General features: G+C 38.6%; 1 protein-coding gene across 2 annotated transcripts in view; it reads left to right on the forward strand.

Annotated features, from left to right (window-relative positions):
- The window catches only part of HDGFL1 (HDGF like 1), a 730,488-nt gene that overhangs the window by 608,030 nt on the left and 101,076 nt on the right, over positions 1-21,382 (forward strand). The window contains exon 1 of one of the 2 annotated variants that reach the window (XM_082415288.1): positions 1-21,382. This exon is cut by the window's right edge and continues 11,547 nt beyond it. The exons of the other annotated variant lie outside the window; for it this stretch is intronic. The gene's annotated coding sequence lies outside the window, so the exon portion shown is untranslated. 2 annotated transcript variants of the gene reach the window in all.

Genomic DNA, 21,382 nt, shown 5'->3' on the forward strand with positions numbered 1-21,382 from the left:
TAAATTTCATATTAGAGTTCATTTTTTAAAAATTTATTTGGCCATTCTGCTGTCTTGATACCCATCCAGTCCTTGTATACAAGTACCATTTTCATCAAAAAGTGGTGTGTTTATAAGATTGTGTTCTCTAGTTTGTGTCAACAGCCTGCAAAAGAGTATAATCTGTGTCTCTCTAATAAGAAAAAAATATTGTTTCTGGATAAATAAGGAGATTTCAAGTCTTCCCTTACTTTGCATAGGATCCACAAATGCTCGTAGTAGACTATTTATGAGGCGTGGGACACACACAGGGCATTGGTTTTCCATGGGGATCCATGGGGATCCAGTTACTTCTATATGATCCCTTTATGTGGAACTGGTAACCTAACAACATTTATTCATAGAATGAAAATTGGTCGTATGAAAAATGGCCCATGTAAAAAGTCTTAGAGTCTCCCGATATTAGACCTTGAAAGGATCGTAGAGATTCTGAGCTTAACCCGTTTGTGTTATGGTTGAGAAACTGAGACATAGAAAGGTCTACCCAAGGACACCCGGCTATCTTATGGGATCAAGCAATTTATAACCTTCTCTTATAGTTCCTAAGATTTACATGCCATAAAGTGGTAGTGTGAAGTCATAATACAGGGGTTGTAGGACAAGATTTCACCCTTGAGAATTGTTTTTAAGACGTTTAGAATTTATGTGATTTTCCATCTCCCTAGATTGATCATTTCTGATGCTTTATAGCTGCAAGTTAATGCATAACCCAGATCCAAATCGTTTCCATAGAAGAGCAAATATCATTTCACACTACAATATAGAATTTGACTTTAATTTAAAAATCGAAATGAAAACCTTGCTCAGAATTCATTTTTTGTGTTTCTAAACTTCCCTAGCACTTACCTGTATCTTTAATATTGCTGTTATACCTTTATTACTTATATTATTATTTCATATTATATTTCTGCTAATCGACTATAAGCACTCTGAAAGCAGAGACAACTATATCGACGCCTCTCTCATGGGTTATCCCAGTGCTTTCACATAAACATTTGCTCCATAAACATTTGATGTCTTAATGAATAAATGAAAGGAACATCTACTTGCTATATTTAAACTTACTACCTGTTTTCCTCATTTAAAAAAGATACATGGTGATAAAGGTAAAAAAGATCGAAGTCCTACACTGTAGGTGAATGACTAGCTTTTCTGGCTGATTGAGGTTAACTTTTTTTCACAGTGAAATATCTAAACATAAATGGGACTGACTTGTTTTCCCTTCATAAGTACCAAGTATTTTATTCTTTCCCTTGTTTTACTTGTCAACATGTTTTACTTTTATGATGCTCTTACATTTCAACACAGTTAACACATAATGACTTATTATGCAGTTTTCTGTCTTTTTCTTACTATACGATACTGTTTCTTTTTTAGACTTGACTTGCAGTGTGGATTCATTTTAGCAGAGTCACACAGTGAGCTTGTGGTGAAGATGATTGTAGGATTTAGTATTTTTCATTTTACATCATTATTCCTAATTACGGACTCGATTTTAGAAGGTCTTTTCATATACTATCTGCAAATTCATCTTTTGGACCATTTTCCACTGTAGATGAGGCTGGTAACATCAACCTCAATTCATTAAGATCATCAGGGTACAGTCAAGCTTGAATATATTTAAAAAGTGTTATTCCACATTGAGCCTTTGCTTACTTTCATTTTTAATGGAAAAAGCTTAAGGCCCTTCAGGTCAAACCCATTTACAATCAATAGTACAAAAAAAATCATTAAGAAAAATAAAACAATCCATTATTGATGAAGGTGGATGGTAGCATTTTCCCATGTTAACATTTATAAGTTAATAATAAATCTATAGAGTGGGGAACATAAAATATTTAAAAAATGAATAATTGATTGGATGGAGGATCATTCATTAAGGTTAGAAGTAATTTACCAATATGGAAGTGAGCAGGTACAAACAATATTGGAATTCATTCCTGAGAAATTACCATTTGGCTGAGGAGTAGAAAAGATCCAGGGAGAATGAGAGAAAAGTTATTAATCTGAACTATTTCATTTGAAAGAAAGGTGTAGGTTATAAACAAGTGGCTGAAGCTTTTTTTCTCTTGTTAGCCACACTTCCAGAGTCTTTTAGGGCAAGTCGCATTTTGCTCTGTGGATCTGGATCAGTATAATAAAAGGATTGCAACATGAGTAGGTTAGAAGTTTGTGTTTATAAGACTAAAAAGTACAGTGCAATAATACTGCCGCCTATAAACTAGTGAGAGTGGTGTAGGTGACATTTTTACGATCCAAACTGGTTTCCCATTTGGGGGGAAATCTGAAGATTACTTCAAGAAAGGAAGATTGTATTTCCCACTAAGGAAGCCAAAAGTGGATATGAATGGGTTGAACAGATATAGCCTTTTCCTGGCTCCTGCCACCTAATATAGAGACCCTTGACCTAAGCCCAGCTCCTCCCCAGGACTCTGAAGTTTGAGGAAATGACACGAGGTGCAGGGTCAGATAGAGATTTTTTTCTGACCTTGTTTGGAGTTGGGAATCTAGTTGTAGAGCAGAGGCTAGAGTCAGCGTCCTTTCTGTAGCTGCATCTGGGCTGGGTTCTGCTCGCCTCCATTCTTCCTCAAACCTGATTTTTTTCACCCTCACCACAAATGCTTTCAGTCACCCAATTTCTGATTAAATTAGCCAGAGTCCCCATTGATTTATTGGTACTATATTTTCTTCATCAATAAAATAGAGATTAAAAATTGCACCTATTGTACAAGACTTAAGGATTAAATGAGATAATGTGAAGAGTGCTTGGACCTTGGCTCATAGTCAGCACTCCATAAATGTTGGCTATTATCATTTTCATCAATGTATCAGCAGAGTGGGTATCAATTAGATCCTGCCAAAAATGTTTCGTCTTGGATGGATTAATTATTTACCTGCTTAGTGCACTGAGCTAGACCAAATGACCTTTCATGGCTTCCTCTATTGATTTCCTAAAGGCTGTTTATTCCTCTGGGGGCAGCAGTAGTTTTTGGATTCTTGTACAAGATAAGGATGTTGTTCTAAAATTAGCGTGGCACATTGAATGGATAAGAAGATGTCATTAGGAATGTCGTAAATATGGATCAAAGAGTAATTTTAGAAATACCAAATCAATGTTTTAGGTCAAAGTTGAGGAAATTTTATGGGTAAGTGTATAATTATATTTCAGTGGATTTGAAACAACCTCTTTGTGACAGCTTTAGGTTGCTTGGCCAAGGTCCTACTTTTTCTGGGGTAGAAGACAGTCTAGGAAATGACTGAGGAGTCTCTACCTTCCTTAGGTCTTGAGCCACAGGGTCATAGAAGAGTAATATTTCCAGGCCGATGGAAAAGAAGTTAGATTCTGTTCCTTTACAAGAGTCACTTTGTCTAACTCTCCTGAGTCTACCCAACATTAATATCTACATCATGTTCCTCATTGGAAAATGAATATATCAGTTGGGTGCGTGTAGAAATTAGTATTTTAGCCCTAAAAGTGAAATTGCCTGTTTCAATTAATCTTGCATACCCATACCTAGGAAGAAATTATTACTGTTTATAAGTGGAAAAAACTAGGCATGCAAATGTTACATGATTCCTCCATGTGAGATAATTTCAGAGTGGAGCTAGGAATGAAATACTGGTTTCCTGAAACTAAGCTTAAAGTGTAGATATATGTTTGGTCTCTGATGGAAAGAGGTGTTTTTCTAAAACTCTATTTGTTAGCTTCTGATGGAAACAGATCATTTTTCTGAAGCTTTGATATCTGGAAGTCTAATTTTAACTGATGAAATGGTGGCATTCTATTAGCTTGAGAACATGCTTTTTTAACCCCAACCACTTAACTTTATCAACCATATTCTTCCCTTTTCATTAAGCTTCCTTCCTTCATTCTTCCCTTCAATCACTTAGTTATCCCACAGTTTTTGCCTGCCCGTATTTCTACTATGTCATGCACTCTGCTAGTTTCTGGGATTGTCAAGATAAATAAGGCATTGTTCTTACCTAAAAACATCTCACTTCAGTGAGGAAGATGAGGACTTCCCTGGTAGCTCAGTGATTAAGAATCCACCTTCCAATGAAGGGGACACAGGTTCAATCCCTGGTCCGGGAAGATCCCACATGCTGCGGAGCAACTGAGCCCATGCGCCACAACTACTAAGCCTGTGCTCTAGAGCCCGCGAGCCACAACTACTGAGCCTGCCTGCCCCAACTACTGAAGCCTGCATACCTAGAGCCTATGCTCCGCAGCAAGAGAAGCCACCGCAATGAGAAGCCCGCGCACTGCAAAGAAGAGTAGCCCCCACTGGCCGCAACTAGAGAAAGCCTGCTTGTGGCAATGAAGGACCAACACAGCCAAATAAATAAGTAAATAAATAAATAAATCTTTAAAAAAAATGAGGAAGATGGGCAAGTGAATAGAAGATTATAATTTAGCAATAGATTATTTCATGCCTACCCCATCAACTACTAGACTCTATGCCCTAAGAGAGCAGAGACCATCTAGTTCCTAGCATAATGCCTAGAATATAGTAAACAATAAATATTTGTAGAATTGATGAAATAGGTAAATAAGAGCAGGGGCAGCTCATCTTAATGGATAGCTGATTTTATGTCTTCCACAAAAATTACCAGAGGATCCCATCACATGTTTTATTTTGTAATTCACAGATCACACTCCATCCTAATAAATGAATATACTCAGTGCTTTTCTTCCTTGTTGTAAATCTGATTTTTATATACAGGTAGGAAATGTGGGTAGGAAGCAAAAAGTAGACACAAACAGAAGAATGTGTGTTTTGTCTTTTAGATTTATGGTTATTTGGCTATTCATGTCAATCTTGGGTCTAAGTATCACATGAGTGATTTAATTGGAAGTATTTGTCTTTGCCTTGACTGGTCTTACTTAGTTTCCAAGCAGTGTATATCACTATCATCCTTTATGTTGGCTAGTCTACATCTCTGGAGGTGAAGGATGATTTTCAGTGATAGATGTTTTAATTCTTTGTCCAGTCTAATATTATAACTACAGATTATGCCCTTTCTCAGTCTGACATCTCCCACTGTCAGCAAATTCTTCCTGATATTTAGATGAATGATTTCTCTCCTACTTTATTCAGACGTTTTGTGACAACAGACATAATTCTTCTAAATTTTTAAATTTTACTCTTAGAAAGATATATACTAAATAGTAAAAGTTGTTCAATATAATAAGAATATAAATATCTATAGGCTCATTAACCTTAATTGATCTCACCCTTTTCCCTGTAGTTCTATTGAGTCAAGTTAAATTGAATTTTTTCTTATCACAATTAGTTGGGTCAAAAACTCATTTGCTAGAGGATTAGGATAAATTGTAAAATTACCTTAATATTAACTTAAGATCCTTAATATTACCTTAATAACTTCAGTTATTTTCTTTGCCTTTACACACTTTTCTTGCTAAACTTAAACTAGAAAACAGATATTCTAGATCTTTGCTCCCTGGATAAATGAAATACCTACATAAATCCTTGAATAGTTTTTTAAAACTATTTTTCAGTCATTTCCATCTGCTGTTCATTCTTCTATATATGCATTTTACTCATTCATTTATTCAACAGATATTTACTGATCCCTGGTAAGACATGACGCTAACAGTACATATTAAGAATAGAACAGAGAAAGACTAATTGCAGGGAAAAATCATGAGGATTGCATCAGCTGCCGAAGGAAGCTGATTTTTATTTATCAATATTAAATTAGGTTTTAAATTATTTGTGAGTATTTGCATTTTACATTCACATCCACATTCAATATGTGGAGTATTTCACGTTTTTGTTTACAACATTTAACGTGAGTAATCAATAGTTCATTTTTCCTTCAAATTCCTTCCTCAAAAAGCGCCTTATCAATGTTGATAAGAAGTGCCAAAGGTGGACTTCCCTGGCAGTCCAGTAGTTAAGACTCCACACTTCCGACACTGGGGGCATGGTTTCGATCCTGATCAGGGAAGATCCCGCATGCCGAGTGGTGCGCACAAAAAGAGAAAAAGAAAGAAGTACCAAAGGTGACTCAAAGTTTTGGGCTCATTGTTCACCCATTGTTCATAGGAATGTCAGTCTAACTTTACCAGAATGGCAACTGCATCCTCCCCATTCACAAAATTTACACACTGCTTTTCACTCCTTTGTGGTCTTTGCATCTCAAATTTCACCTTTCATTGAAATCTGCTACCTTAGTCTAGGCTATGGATTTCTACTTACGTTAGGATAGGCTAGGGTGTGTTACAGTTAAACATTAAATCTGAATCCTCAGTGGCTTAACACAAGAAAGGTTTAATTTTTGTTCACACCGCATGTTCTATATGTGTTGATTTGCCTGATGCAGGGAAGTTCTGTTTCATGGTCATTCAGAGACCCAGGTTGACATAGCTGGTCACTGAGGCAGGGGAAGGCAGAAACTGAAGGATCATGTAGTCTTACCACCTCAGTGTGACTTACTCCCATGGCTCAAGACTATGAGTCTGTTTCTTTCTTAATGTGTTCTATGTGTTTATTTCCAAGTCTTTTTGATAAAGGATTGAATGAATGAATGAATGAATTTCTAACAGTTTTCAGTGATTTACTTCCAACTCCTTATGACTAGTTTTACTTGGATATCTTTCAGTTTCCTCAGACTCCAAACTTAGCTTTATAATCTTTCTTCCTTAAGCAGCTCCTTCTTGAATTTCTAACCCAGGGCTCCCAGTTAACCAACTCAAAAACTTGGAGTTTCTTTAAATCTATTTCTCTACATCTCTCTACGTCATTCCTCAAAGACCCAGGTTCTACTAGTGGCTGCCTTGCCATAATTGCTTTTCCATCTTCAATCTCCGTTCCCAATGCTGTGGTCTAGTCTGGCCTTCTCCACTGTTACCTGATGCTTCAGCTGCTGAAACAGCTCCTTAAGGCCCTAATCAAATGTACGTAAAACTACCAGAGCAGTCACGGCTGGGATTTTGCTTACCTTCACAGAAATCTCCACTTCCTTATTAATATTGAAATTTCTGCCCTTTTTCGAGGTTTTCCCTAAATTGTTTGATACCCTAATTTGTGCCTATTTCTAAACATACATCCTCTAATTTTATCAAGTTTGTCAATGTTCTGTTTTACAGACACACTTGTCTCTTCTTCCTTTGGACTCCTCCCATCCAGTTGTTCAAAGCCAAAGCCATCCCTCCAGGCCCAGCCTAACAATGGTCTTGGAGCCCTCCCTGCCCTCTACTCAGTGCATTGATGCTCTTCAGCTCTGAACTCCTCAAACCCTTGATTAGACAGGGTTAGCATCAAATTGCATGTTACTTGAATTCATTCAATTAGTATTAATTGACTGGCTATATGTGAGAAAACACACACATTGCTGCATATGCAGGGGGTATTAAAAAAACAGCAAAAAAGTTTCAGCTGTCACAGAGATTACTATGTAATTGGACAGGTAGACATAAGACAAATGATTACTCGAAATACATCATTGTAAGTGATGATTAGGGCCATTCAGGAAAGTTACAGGGTGCTCGGAGAGAGAATTACTGGAAGAGCTGTTTAGAGATGCTGCAGAGGATAGTGCCAAGTACCTTGACCTTGGACGGAGGGTTCTCGATTTCAAATCCCAGCCTCACCACTTATAATCTGTAAGCTCTTGTGCAAGTTGCTTCACTTGTCCAGGTCCTAGTTTCCTTAGTGATGTCATAGGAATGATCATGGTACCCATCTGTGCAGACCATGTGGGTTACTTACACACTGTCCATTTCCAACTCTGTCTCTAACTTATTTCCACTATGGTTATAAGAAGAGCTAAATACTCTCCAAGTCTTCCTTGTAGTGAAGATTGGGGGTCATGTGACATGGCTCTGGCTCTGGAGGAAAGTACTAGAGGATGTCTGGAAAAACTTCTGCTTTTCTGATGTGGAATGGTGATAAACATGTACTGGCTTTCTATGAGGTTCTGTGTGTGATGGCTGAGGATTGTCACTTCCATTGGAGTCTCACAGGAAAAGTCTGTGACCTGAGGTGCCTGATTGCACCTCTGTTCATTGCAGTGTGAAATGCCTAACACATCCGCCATGAAGGACAGCGGGCCGAACCTGGGCTCTGTGTGCCTGAGGAATTCTCTGTCCATCACGGTAGCTTTGCCCATGCCCAGTGTCAAGAGGGCTGATGCAGCACTTTCTCCTTCACACAGAGCTCAGACGGCAGTACCAACGCTTGAGTGTCCACTCTCTGACATTTCCTTTGTAGGCCACTATGGAAAACTGGGAAAAGTACCCAAATAGTTCAAGTATATCATCATCATTAACGTCTTTAGGAGGAAACAAGAAATCCTTTGTGGCAACCCCACTGCTGGCATGACACTTGCTGAATGCTTCCAACTACAGTGTGGCATCGGGCCATGGTGTAAATTGCAGACATTAAAGAAGCTCCTGCCCTAGGTAGAATGGTTCCGGCTTTTCCATGCTCTCTTTAGCACCTCTTGTATCTTGTCATCTGCCTTTTAGCTGACGGTGACCTCTGGCTGCCCAAACAAATCCATAGTTACCGGCCTAGGCCTGCCCTGTTCAGAGGTGCCCTCAAATTGACTTTGTACACAAGGTCCACCCAAATAGGCTTGTCTTTGTTTTCAGTTCTTCTCAATACTTTGTTCTTGGCTAGAGTTAATCAGTTAAACTGAATTATACTCAGGTATTCACAGGGTTATTTCTAAAAGCATTACAGATCCTAATAATCTCTTTGTAGGTTAATTGGAGTCCTAATGAAAAATCTGAAGGAATCAGGTTTAGATACAAGTAATATTCATTGAACACCTATTATGAGTGAGCCACCGTGGAAGGTGTATATCTATAAATCTTCCCCACCTGATGACATGGGTATTAGTATTCCTTAAGTAAAGTTAGAAATTTTCATATAGCTAATTAGTGAAGTCGAGACTCAAAATTAGTTCCTTTAACTCTCAGTCTGGTGATATTTCTGTGTTGAGGGCAAAGTATAGCCTAATGGTTAAGAGCATGAATCTGGAGCCATGCAACTTGGTTTGATATTGGCTTTGCTGCTAATTAGCTGTGTGACCTTGGACAAGTTATTTAATATCTCTGTGCCCCAATTTCCTCAAATGTAAAATGAAGATGATATTAATGATAATAGATACCCCATACGATGATTATGTGAAGATTAAATGAGTTGGTATCTTTAAAGGGCTTAGAATAGTACTTAGTCTATAGTAAATAATGATCAAAGTGGTCACAATTATTAAACTGGACAGTGGGCTGTTACTGACTGGGCATTTCTGGACTTCTAAAACAACATCACATGGAAAACTGTCTACCTGATAGTGCTTCTATATGGCTCATTATGAGATACAAGAAAGTTTTGCTAAAGGAAAATGTAGAGTATCCTTCCAGGTAGACCCATTAAAGTAAAAAGATAATTCAGGACATGTAGGACATTTTAGTTACTCTATTCAGTAAAGGCCAGGAGATAAAAGTAATCACTTTTAAGTAACCTTTTAGCAATTCACCTATATTCCAGCTGGTCAAATATCAGGTTGTTTTCTACAAGTCTTCCAGAAACTTCTAAAGCAGTTTAAGTATTTTCTGGGGTAACCATCTTGGCCTATTAAATTCACATTTACATTCATGAAAAGTTTTCCATTCCCATCCTATATTGCTAAATTGGAGTTACATTGATCTTCCATACATCACTTTTATGGCAAAGACATTTAACTTAGAGTATAAATATCTTGTCCTTCTAATGTGTTTTGCATATAGTGATATAGAGGGACTTAAATGGAACTGGGAAAGCCTGTAGCATAATTCCCAGCATGCAGTGGTGCCCACTATATTTGGTGATGATGTGATTTAGGCTGATACCAAATCTAACATTCTGCAGTAAATCAACCACGTCTATTAGCCTAAAAGGTATTATCTTATCCACTGAAAAGCATATCTGCACACACATTTGGTTGTGAGGTTATTATTGAGGCCAAGCAGCATTACAGAGAGGAAGCCCATTGTCTGCACCCCACAAATTCTCCCTCAGTTTGCAAATTTGGGGTCAGTTCAATGCAACAAACACTTATTGAAGAGCTTCACCCTGGAAATTCTAGTTTTATTAACAGAATTGTATAAATAATGATACTATAGCCCATTAATTATTATAACTAGAAGGAAGTATCAAGAGCAATGGAAATGAAGATGAAAGGGCACATGGGGAGTTGTCATACCCAATTGCAAAATGCTGGCTAGTTCCAAAGCTGAGCAATCTTAATCAGGCAATGCAACAACCTACTATTTAAGGAAAAATTAGAGCACTTTACATATTGGGTTGGCCAAATAGTTCATTCGGGTTTCTCCATAAGATGGTATGGAAAAACCCGAACAAACTTTTTGGCCAACCCAATACATTGTCTCATTTAATATTTGCCTAATATACTGAAGTAAGTATTATTTTCATGCCTTTAAATGGCTAAATGGATACCCAGAGGGTTAAGTAACTAGCAAAAGGTCATAGAGATAATACACCACTGAGCTAAAATTCAAATTCACATAGGCTGACTCCAAAACAAAGTTTTAAACTCGCTGTGCTATTGAAATTTTGTAACACTTCAGCTAATGCTTTGTAATATGGTGGAGACTATTTTAATCATTTCATTTTCTGATTTTTGTCACCTCTTTGGCTCTATGACAGTGGAGAGGAGGAGTTATTACTATCCTTATTTTTCCAAACGAACGGACTGATGCTTAGAGAAGTGCAGTGGTTTGCCTAAATCAGAAAGTTAGTAAAGACAGGAGCTAGGGCTTTAATCCAATTCTAAATCCAAAGATAGTGCTTGCTTTACGGAAAAGAAAGCCACTGTTAAATTTATGAAATAGTCAAAGTTTGTGTTTGCCATCTCTCATTCTTTGTGGGTCTGATCCCAAATATTGTTCGGTGGTCCCACATTGATGGCTAATCGGAGCTTTCATTAAGGAGCCTAATCCAATAATTATTTTATTACATGCTGTTATAGTTAATGAGTATCATCATATCAACAGTAATGCTTTAAACAGGAATGTATAGCTGCTGGAAAGGTTTCAGCCACTCAGTGTTATTTGGAACTGGAGATTCTCCTCTTTCTATCTCAGAAAAGTATGGAAATACCCTGCCTAATTCCCAGAATTGACTGTGGTAATCCCCCCATAACTAGATACCCAGTTTGCAGACTAAGCCCTCTCCAGCCTCTAACACCTCCACTCTGGTTGCTTGTAGGTTCTCATCTTGTATTGGGTTCTTATCATGTGCCTCACCCCTCAGGCACAACCACCACCCTCCCCTCTGACACATGTACCTTTGCCTAAACTAGTGTTTCAACATCCCGACAGTGAATCAGTTCCTTTTGTCTAGGCCTTAGACCTTCCTTGCTCTGGAATGCTCTATACTAGTACCAGTGAATGAAGTGCCGTCAAGTAGTTGAACCTTGCTGCCTGATGCATTAGTTCTCTATGCTGTGTAACCAATTACTGCAAATTTAGCACCTTAGAACAATACACATATTTTAGCTCAGACTTTTGGTAGGTCAGAAGTCTAGGCTGTGCCTGTTTCAGGGTCTTACCAGGCTGCAACCTAGGTATTGGCCAGTGTTCTCATCAGAGGCTCAACTGGGGAAAGAGCCACTCCTAAGCCATATGAGGGTGTTGGCAGAACTCATTTCCTTGCAGTTGTAGGGCTGAGATCAGTTTTCTTCCTGGCCATCTTGGCTAGGGGCAAGTCTAAGCTCTGAGAGGTCATCTTCAGTTCTTTGCTGTGTGACCCTCCTGGTATGCCCTCTCTAAACATGACAGCTGACTTCAAAGCCAGTTAGTGGGAGTCTGTTGCTCCAATCTGTTTAGACAGAGTCTTATATAATGTAATGTAATCATGGGAATGATATCCTGTCACTTGGGCCAAATTCTGTTGGTTAGAAGCAAGGCACAGGTTCTGCCAGGATTCACGGGGAGAGGGTTATTCAAGGGCATGACTCATTGGTGAGAGTCAATTAGAGTGTGTTGACCACATCTGGGAACAATTTTCTTCAACACCCAAGGCTACTCATGTGAATTTCTGGGGCCTGTTTCTCTAACATCTTGATTTCCCATCTTTGCCCATTTGATGACTGTGCAGGCCATGGGACAGGGCAATGATCTCTAAGCAGAGCTAAGCTTCACTGAATTAATCAGAACTATGATACAAGTAAAATGAAATTTTCACATGTGACTTTTATATAACATGTGAAATGTAATTAGAACTGCCTCTAATGAAAAATTTTGAAAGTTCTTCATCTGTCTAGGTCTGACTATGTCAGATAATGTTTCAGTGCACAAGTAAGAGTTGCAAGTGGTAATTCTACCTGCCTTGAGACCAGCCACTTAACTGGCACCTGGAATCAAGTGAAATTCTAAAACCAAACAATGCTTGACTTGCCATGATTTGCCATGAATAAGTGATTCCTCTATTATTTGTTCTGAGTCATTTTATGGGCCTTTCAAATATCTGTCTATTGCATAAAATCATAGTTCTAGGGCAATACCTAATAAAATGTTACTTTACATTAAGTGCGTGTAATGATTTCCTTATTTTGAAGATGAAATATTTTATAATAGAAAATTAGTTTCTTCCAGTCCTCTAAATAGATGTTTAATAAAGACTTAAAGATACTATTTTCAAGGGGCATTAAATTCTTACTCTGACTAGGATGTCCATAAGTCTCCATAGGGCCACGCCTGTCAGAAACGACTTGATTTCTTATTACCAACTGCTCACCGATGTTTCCAGTGTTGGCGATCATACCCCTTTGGCCCTCTGAGTGTCTGCTTCTCTATTTGTCCCCATAGCTTGCCTCACTCCACTTGTAGGTTTAACTCCTGGGAACTGTCCCCTGCTAGCCCCATGCTCTTGTTCTACACTGAACTGCATTTGGAGTTATGATGGATTTGGGCAAGCAAGCCATGAATGACTTGGTTATAATGTGTTGTAATTTATAAGCCCATTAACATGCTTCATCTCCCTTGATCCCCACAATAACTCTCGTGGGGGGTGTATTTCTGAACTTTGTATGTGATGGGCTTTATTGAGAAAGGGGGAGGGAGATAATGTGTTTTGTAATTGGTTCCTGTGTTTCTTTTTGGAGCAGCAGAGAGGCCTAGAACTGACCACCCTGTGACTTAACTTTTCTGTGATAGTAATGGGGCCCAAGTCCTTCATGATATCAGTGTCTTAACTTGCCACAGGTTGAGGGGTATACACTTGAGCAAACAACATCTCAATCCCATCTACTAACACTGAAACTCATGTCAGCCTAACTGAGCAAGATTGGTGACCGATGCAATTGGTTTTTTATTTTCACATGACACGAATGGTGAGAGAAATTTACCCTTTTTATTATTTCGAGTGAATAAAAAATGTCAATGCCAAGCTTAGAATCTCTTTCACTCTGCCAAAGTAGCAAACTGGAGGCTGAAAATGCAGCTAAAACTGATAAAAGATGACGGTAGACTTGAAATGGCAAAAATATAGATCAGTTGAAGCAAGTTATTGGAAGAGAGGAAGTTAAGCAAATTCAGCTTGCCCAGACCTATCAGAAGTACTTTTTCCTGCTAGCTGTGATAGAATGTGATTCACACAGAATGAATGAATGAGTGTCTTCAAACCTGGAGACTCTCGTCTCTCTGTCTCTCTCTCTCTCTGTCTCTTTCTCTCAGAGTCATTTACATATTAAAGTTTTATACAACTGAAAAACATATTCATTGTCAGAGTGACGATGCAAGTTCACTAAAACCTGAGAATCTGTTAATTCCTTTCTTCAGCAATATTCACAGTCAAGCATTATGTGCTTATTTTCTATGTATGTTCTGTGTCAGGTGCTGCTTGGTATAAAAACATGGATAAGAAACTGTCCTGGTTCTCTGAGTGTTTAATTCAATTTAACCAAAAGGGACTGTAACGGCCAAAAACTTAGGTTCTAAGTTAGTCTCTAAATTCACTTTGTAAATAATAACTCAAACAGCATATGATGTCCATACTACATAAAGCTAACCTAAATTCTGTGGCTTCATTAGTGAGTACTACCTTATCCATAAAAATCTTTCCTGCACTGTCTTCTCTGACACCATTCTCTCCCGTTTCCCCTTTTTCCCCCTGTCATAATCTCTTCTTCCTCTATTTACCCTTTAGATGTTGGTATTTCCTTGGGTTTACACTTAGCCAGTCTCTCTTTTCAATTCCATGCACTCCCATGGCAACCTTTCCGGTGCTCCCTGCATCCAGCGCTACCAGGATACTGATGACTGCAAATCAGTACCTTCGTTCCAGGCTTCTTTCTTTAGCTCTCTTCTCTTCTTTTCTTTTCTTTTTTTGGCTCCCTGCTATTAATTACTAACAGGATATCCCACAAGAAAATCCAACATATTTAAAACCAAAAGTATCTTTTTCCCTAGACTTGCTCTTATATTATGTATATACCAAAAATCTGGACATAATTACAAACTTCTCCCTTTCTGCCAATACCTAATCTCTCATACCCGTCTGGTTACTGGATATTACAGGTTCTCCTTACTTAACATCTCTCAGTCTGTCAACCCTTCTCCAATCCCAGCACTACTGCCCTTTTTCAGGTCTTCATCAGCTCTCTTGTGGACTATTTTAAGGATTCCCTCATAGGTCTTTCTCTCTATGGTTTCTCCAAGTCTGTCTTCCACATTGTTGGTAGTTAAGCGTTTTTTTGTTTTTGTTTTTTAATGAAAACAATATTACTTTGCTTCCCTGTTTCAAATCTACTGGCTGTGAAATAAATCAATATCATCTATGTATGCCATTCAAGGTCTTCTGTGATTTGGTCTTTGTCTACTCGCCCATCTCACCTTCTGTTTTCTTCTGTGTACAAACTATACTTCCATCATAGGTCCCTGGGTGCACCTTGCTACTTCAAGTTGCATGCTTTTGCATTTATTCCCTCAGCATCTAAGGCTTTGCTTCCCCCTCTGCCATCTTTCTGGTGAGTCTCTACTGATTCTTTAGGACCTAGATCAAGCATCATCTCTGTTTTCTCCCCTTTCTCCATTTCTTCTCTTGTGCCATGATGATATCTTATTTGTTGTACCATGTTAGTCTGTTAGTACAATTGTTTATTTATATGTGCACCTTCTTTAATCTCGGTTTCTTGACCTAATAAAATAAATATTGGTAATTTCTAACTTTAGGACCTATCACGAATCTGTGTGATTCAGAGTAGTTGAAGGAATTAAAGTAGGAGAGGGCAGAGGAAACATTTAATCAAAATATTATAACATTTTAATCAAAATTTTAAGTGAAATGTGATATTTTGGGAAAAGGATATATTCCAGTGGAGTCTGCGAGTAGAAAGTAAGATTTTTTTTGCTGAGACAACAGTGTTCATTGAGGGAAATACACAAGCATAATATAGACAGATATTTCTTTTTCTCTTCTTCCCTCCCTTCTCCTTCCCTTCTTCTTTTCCTTGTTTCCTCCTTCCCTCCCTTCTCTCATTTACTTTTTCTCTACCTCTTTCTGTCACTCATTTTCTAAGCTCACATTGAATTATTACTTCAGTATTTACCAGATAGTAAACACTGTGCCTCCTTCATAATTACACATTTACTGGATAATTCCCAGTACATATGAAAGAAAAAAAGTCCACGTTAACACTTTTTTCCTTAGTGAATTATACATAGATATATGTGAACCTATCCTAATGAAAAAGCAATGATTCAATAAGTTGGTTATTTAGGGCAGCAACGTTGCAGCCAAGATGAAGTGAAGTAAATGATATAGCTACCCTTATGCCTCAACTCACTTTTGCTTCTGTGTTGACTGTATTTCTGAAGTCTGGTCTTAAAATTATATCATGGAGTTTCTGAGTCTACCAGGAAAGGGCCTTTCCTTTCCATTTGCATGTTTAGTCTTCAGAATTGCAGTGTTTAATCTAGTGTCATAAACTCTGGTATTCTGAGAATTCTAAAGGAAGTATAGCCAGTGTGTGAGATGTGCATGTCCCTGTACATAAGATACTCATCTGGAGCTCTGATGCTATAGAACATACTTCATTCCATGTGCAGCCATGACAGGCAGACACTGAAGTTTCCTTCCTGAAGCAGTTTCCAATTCCATTATGAATCTCTGGAAAACCCCAATCTTAGGTTCATTCTCTCAGGATTGGTAAAAGACACCCCTTTATGCTTTTGCTTTGCAACCAGCAAAAATTATATTCCTTGGCAAGCAAGGTAGCAGTAGGTGAGTCTTGTCCTATACAGAAGGTACTGTAACACCAGCAAGTAAGTGATAAGACAAGGCACACAATTCTAAATTGTCTCCAGGTAATATTGCACACTTGCAGAGTGTCTCAGTAAAGGCTTCGGTTTTGCATCAGCCAGCTCTGAATCACATCTGAAATATATATCCTCCCTTTCATCTTCCTCTCTTACTGAAAATGATGGAAAGAAAGAGGCTTATCCTATGGGAGGAGCTGCATTTGTTTGATAAGTCTCTGACATTGACTTTCTCTGGTTCTCCCTAAGAAAAACATGAAATGCTGTTGTTGCTGTGTGCAGAAACATTTGTGTATTGAACACTCAGCATAGGAATATTAGAACATGTATTTTAGATGTAGTTCCTTCTTTTGGAAATGTATTACCTAAATCTTCACTATGAAGAACTTTTTAGGACTCATCACCCATGTATGTGCTGTGTTATCTAGAAGACTGTCTCATCTTTCCAATAAGCATGCTCTCCCATTGATTACTTTTTACTTCTTCCTTCATTCATTGTTTATATATTGAGAGCTATCATATGACAGCAACTATGCTGGGTCACAGGTAGAACTGAGCCAAAGCAGAAAAAAAGTGTTTGCCCCCGTGGATCTGACAGTCTAGTGAGAGAGATATGCAATTTAATTATTTCAATAACAAATATAAAACCATGGCCTCTGTTGGAAGAAGTACATGGCTCAAAAAGAAGTGTACGAGAAGGGTTCCAACTGGTCAGGAAGATCAAGACGGTGTCTCCAAATATGTGAATTTTGAACTGAAGAGATTCAAGGAAGGGGAAGAATTAACTAGGTGGTGAGAGAGGGAAAAATATTTTAGGCATAAGGAACAGAATTTATTCAACTTCAAAAGTTGTTTCTGATATAACATGGAAGCAACATTTGTGTTTGTTAGTCCTACATTTTTTAAAAAATTGAGATATAATTGACATATAAATTGTATTAGTTTTAAGTGTACAACATAATTTTATATATATACAATATACTGTAAAATGATCACCACAATAAGTTTATTTATCCATCATCACACATAGTTACAAAATTTTTTCTTGTGGTGAGAACTTTTGAGATCTACTCTCTTAATGACTTTCAAATATGCAGTACAGTACTGATAACTCTAGTCACCATGTTGTATATTACATACCCTGGAAGTTAGTCCTACATTTAAATCTCAGTTTCTATTCCACCCGATTGAGTGACCTTGGGAAAGTTTTCATTTTGTATCCAGAGATAAAACATACCTCTATGTCTTATTTTAAGGATTATAATTAAGCTAAAATGACTATTTTTTTAAATTACTTAATTAAAAATATTTATTTACCAAAAATTCTGTTTTATTTCTTTGTCTTTTTTTTTTTTTTGGTCTTCTTTCCTACTTTATTTGTATCAACTTTTCTAAACATAAGCCTCTACCATTAGCCATTAGGAAAAGGGGATAAGAAATCAAGAGGTATGCCATCCTGCCATAGGATATTGAAGAAAAGTTTTGAAGACAATCCCCTCAATTTTTCAGTATCTGTTTTGCTCTGTTCATTTATGGTCATCTTTTTCTTTTCTGTAGTACTTTAGAGTATGAAACCTAGTTACCTCTTGAAAACCTGCATTATCTTGTTTGTTTTATTATTGTTGCTGTCCTTGAAAAACATAAGGTTGTGGTAGATCGGTTATATTAACGATTCTAATTCTTCACCCTTCTCTGTCATGGTGCCTTTGGTCATATGACTTTGCAGCTTTTCTCACTAACAGGGTGGCGTCTACTGCCCTGTCCCTTGGATCTGAGTGGAACTTGGAACTTGCTTTGCCTAATGAGACGTCAGCAGAGATAGCACAAGCAGAGGTTGGAAAAAGCCTTTGTGTGTTTCTGCTTGCCTTTGCTCTTCTGCAATTTCTGTGAGAATGTGCCCGGGGGAGCCTCCTGGAAGGTGAGACAGGTGAGGAAAGCCAGATCATCCCACTTTTCCTGGCTGATGCCATCCTCATCAGCAACAGCTGGGTGAGCCCAGGCCAGAACTGTCCAGCTAAGCCCAGCTGAGCGCACCGGAGTCACTGACCTGGAGACGTACGAGCAAAACAGAGGCTTATTGTTTTAAGCCACCGAGTTTGGGATGGTTTATCACGCTGCATTACTGTGGCAGTAGAAAACTGATACAAGAGGAAATTTGGATTGTTTAATTAAACTTGTTTAACAAGTTTAATTTGGATTGTTTTTTCCCAACTACTCACATGTATGCGGCCTTCCCCCTGCCAAAAGTCCAGAAGATGGGAAACCTGTCTAACCAGTAAAGCTCCCCAATCTTGGGGGAAAAGGTTGCAGAATGAGAATATGGTAGAAGGAGGCCACGGGACATGTGAGAGGTCCTGGCCTGCTCTGAGGACTGCTTTATCTTAACACAGCTCATGGAAATTGACTAAATAAAGGTAGCATGTTTTTCAGAAGATTAATTCCTTTTGTCCAGCACACCATCTCCGTGGATATACAGCTATTTCCAGTGACTTCCGTTAGTCAAAGAATTAATTTCATCTTTAATGTTGAAATGATTATATCATAGACTATCCATATAATGGAATATTATACTACATTAAAAATGATACATTTAGGGCTTCCCTGGTGGTGCAGTGGTTGAGAATCCACCTGCCAATGCAGGGGACACGGGTTCGAGCCCTGGTCTGGGAAGATCCCACATGCCGCGGAGCAACTGGGCCCGTGAGCCACAACTACTGAGCCTGCGCGTCTGGAGCCTGTGCTCCGCAACAAGAGAGGCCGCGATAGTGAGAGGCCCGCGCACCGCGATGAAGAGTGGCCCCCAGGGCTTCCCTGGTGGCGCAGTGGTTGAGAATCTGCCTGCCAATGCAGGGAACACAGGTTCAAGCCCTGGTCTGGGAAGATCCCACATGCCGCGGAGCAACTGGGCCCGTGAGCCACAACTACTGAGCCTGCGCGTCTGGAGCCTGTGCTCCGCAACAAGAGAGGCCGCGATAGTGAGAGGCCCGCGCACCGCGATGAAGAGTGGCCCCCAGGGCTTCCCTGGTGGCGCAGTGGTTGAGAATCTGCCTGCCAATGCAGGGAACACAGGTTCAAGCCCTGGTCTGGGAAGATCCCACATGCCGCGGAGCGACTAGACCCGTGAGCCACAACTACTGAGCCTGCGCGTCTGGAGCCTGTGCTCTGCAACAAGAGAGGCCACGACAGTGAGAGGCCTGCGCACCGCGATGAAGAGTGGCCCCTGCTTGCCGCAACTGGAGAAAGCGCTTGCACAGAAACGAAGACCCAATACAGCCAAGAATAAATAAATAAATAAATTAAAAAAAAAAAAAGAGTGGCCCCCGCTCGCCGCAACTAGAGAAAGCCCTCGCACAGAAACGAAGACCCAACACAGCCAAAAATAAATAAATAAATTTATTTTTTTTAAAAATGATACATTTAAAGAAAATTTTAAGGGCTTAAAAAAATGCTTTAGATGTAGATGATAAAGGCCAGTTTTAAAACTGTACATGCAATATAGTCATAATTATATGCATGTGCATTTCTATTTGTAATATGAAAAATACAAGAAGGAAGTATACCAGAGTGATTATCTCTATGTGATGGATTTATGATTGTTTTGTTAATCTCCTTCACACTTTTTTTGATTTTTCAATTTAAAAAAGTGATTGTATGAGAACTTGTGAGCAGAGAAATTAAAGTATTAATTAAAATATACTGGTTTAGGAGCACTTTGAGGATAAGGGATGTGTCTTCTTTTTTTCCGAATTTGAGCACTCCAGCACCCAGTGCTTAGAAGGTTGTAGGGGGAAAAAAGAAACATACTTGATGAATAAAAAAGGAGACCTTAGACAAGGGTCCAGTAGGCAGAATAGGGCCTTGGTTAATAAAGCAGAACACCAAGGTTATTTTAAGGTGCAGTTATAAGAAGGCAGAGATTCTATTTCTTTAATAGTTACTGTCATCCTTATCCTAGAATACCAGGAGCTTCCTGAGATCTAGGAACCATTTTTTCATCAGTTGACCACCTTTGGATTGTTTCTTAATTGCTTTTTTTTTTATTGTTATAAATGTATAATTATTTCTGAATGCAGTCTTTCCCTAGAGTAACACTACTCTAATGGGTATATGATGTAAGAGAGACTATGAATGACAAAGAAACTAAAGGCAGCATTTTTCCTATTTTGATGAAAACCTCAGTCCTTTCCTCCAGGAAATCTTTCTTGATTACTGCAACTACTATTCTGCTTAACTACCTTCACTACGTATTGTCTTTCAACCAAATGCTATGCCACATGCATATTTAGTTTTCCACTTATTCATTTGGGTAGTGTTCCCCAGGCAGGAATCATTGCATAGAACTGTTCTTTTTCACTATAAAGTGAAAGCTCTGTGGTGGAGGGACACGCATACAGTTGCTGACTACGTGCTGGGCGCTGTCCTAAGCCCTCTGCGTATGTGAGCTCATTCATCCTCTCAACAGCCATCAGAAGCAGGTGACCCTTCTTGTTCCCATTTTACAGATGAGGAAACTGGGTAGAGAAGTTAAGGACCCTGCCAAAGTCACATAGTTCATAAAGAGCGGAGCTTTGCTGCTCTAATCACAGTTTCCTGCTCCCCATCACAAGGTTATACTACCTCTTTAATAATATTAGTTAAGTGCTTAGTCAATGTATGTTGATCACTTGAAAAGAACTCCCAGATATTTTTGTGATTCCAAAACCACGGTAGACTGAAAAGCAGAAGAGTCATAGTATCTGACAAGCTTTATAGAAAATTTTGAAAAACTGATCCTACTTTAAGTGATAAATCTCAAGCAAATGAATAATTATTGTTTGAATTACTCAAGGGAGCATGAGCGATTGTACCTTTGGGGTGAGTGTATCTATGTGGATACATTAAAACACCTTCTTGTGCTGGGAGAAGTAAACATTTCTGTCCATTTTCTTAACTCTGCATTTTGTTTTGGTCCTTATTTTGTATATGCAGCAGGTTTCTAATGCATGTTAAAAGAAAAACAAAAACAGAAACGGTGTAGGCAACCTCTGTACCTGTTTAAATTGGGAGGTGAGT

This window comes from Balaenoptera physalus, assembly GCF_965194825.1.
Source record: "Balaenoptera physalus genome assembly, chromosome: 11".
Taxonomy (NCBI): Eukaryota; Metazoa; Chordata; class Mammalia; order Artiodactyla; family Balaenopteridae; genus Balaenoptera; species Balaenoptera physalus.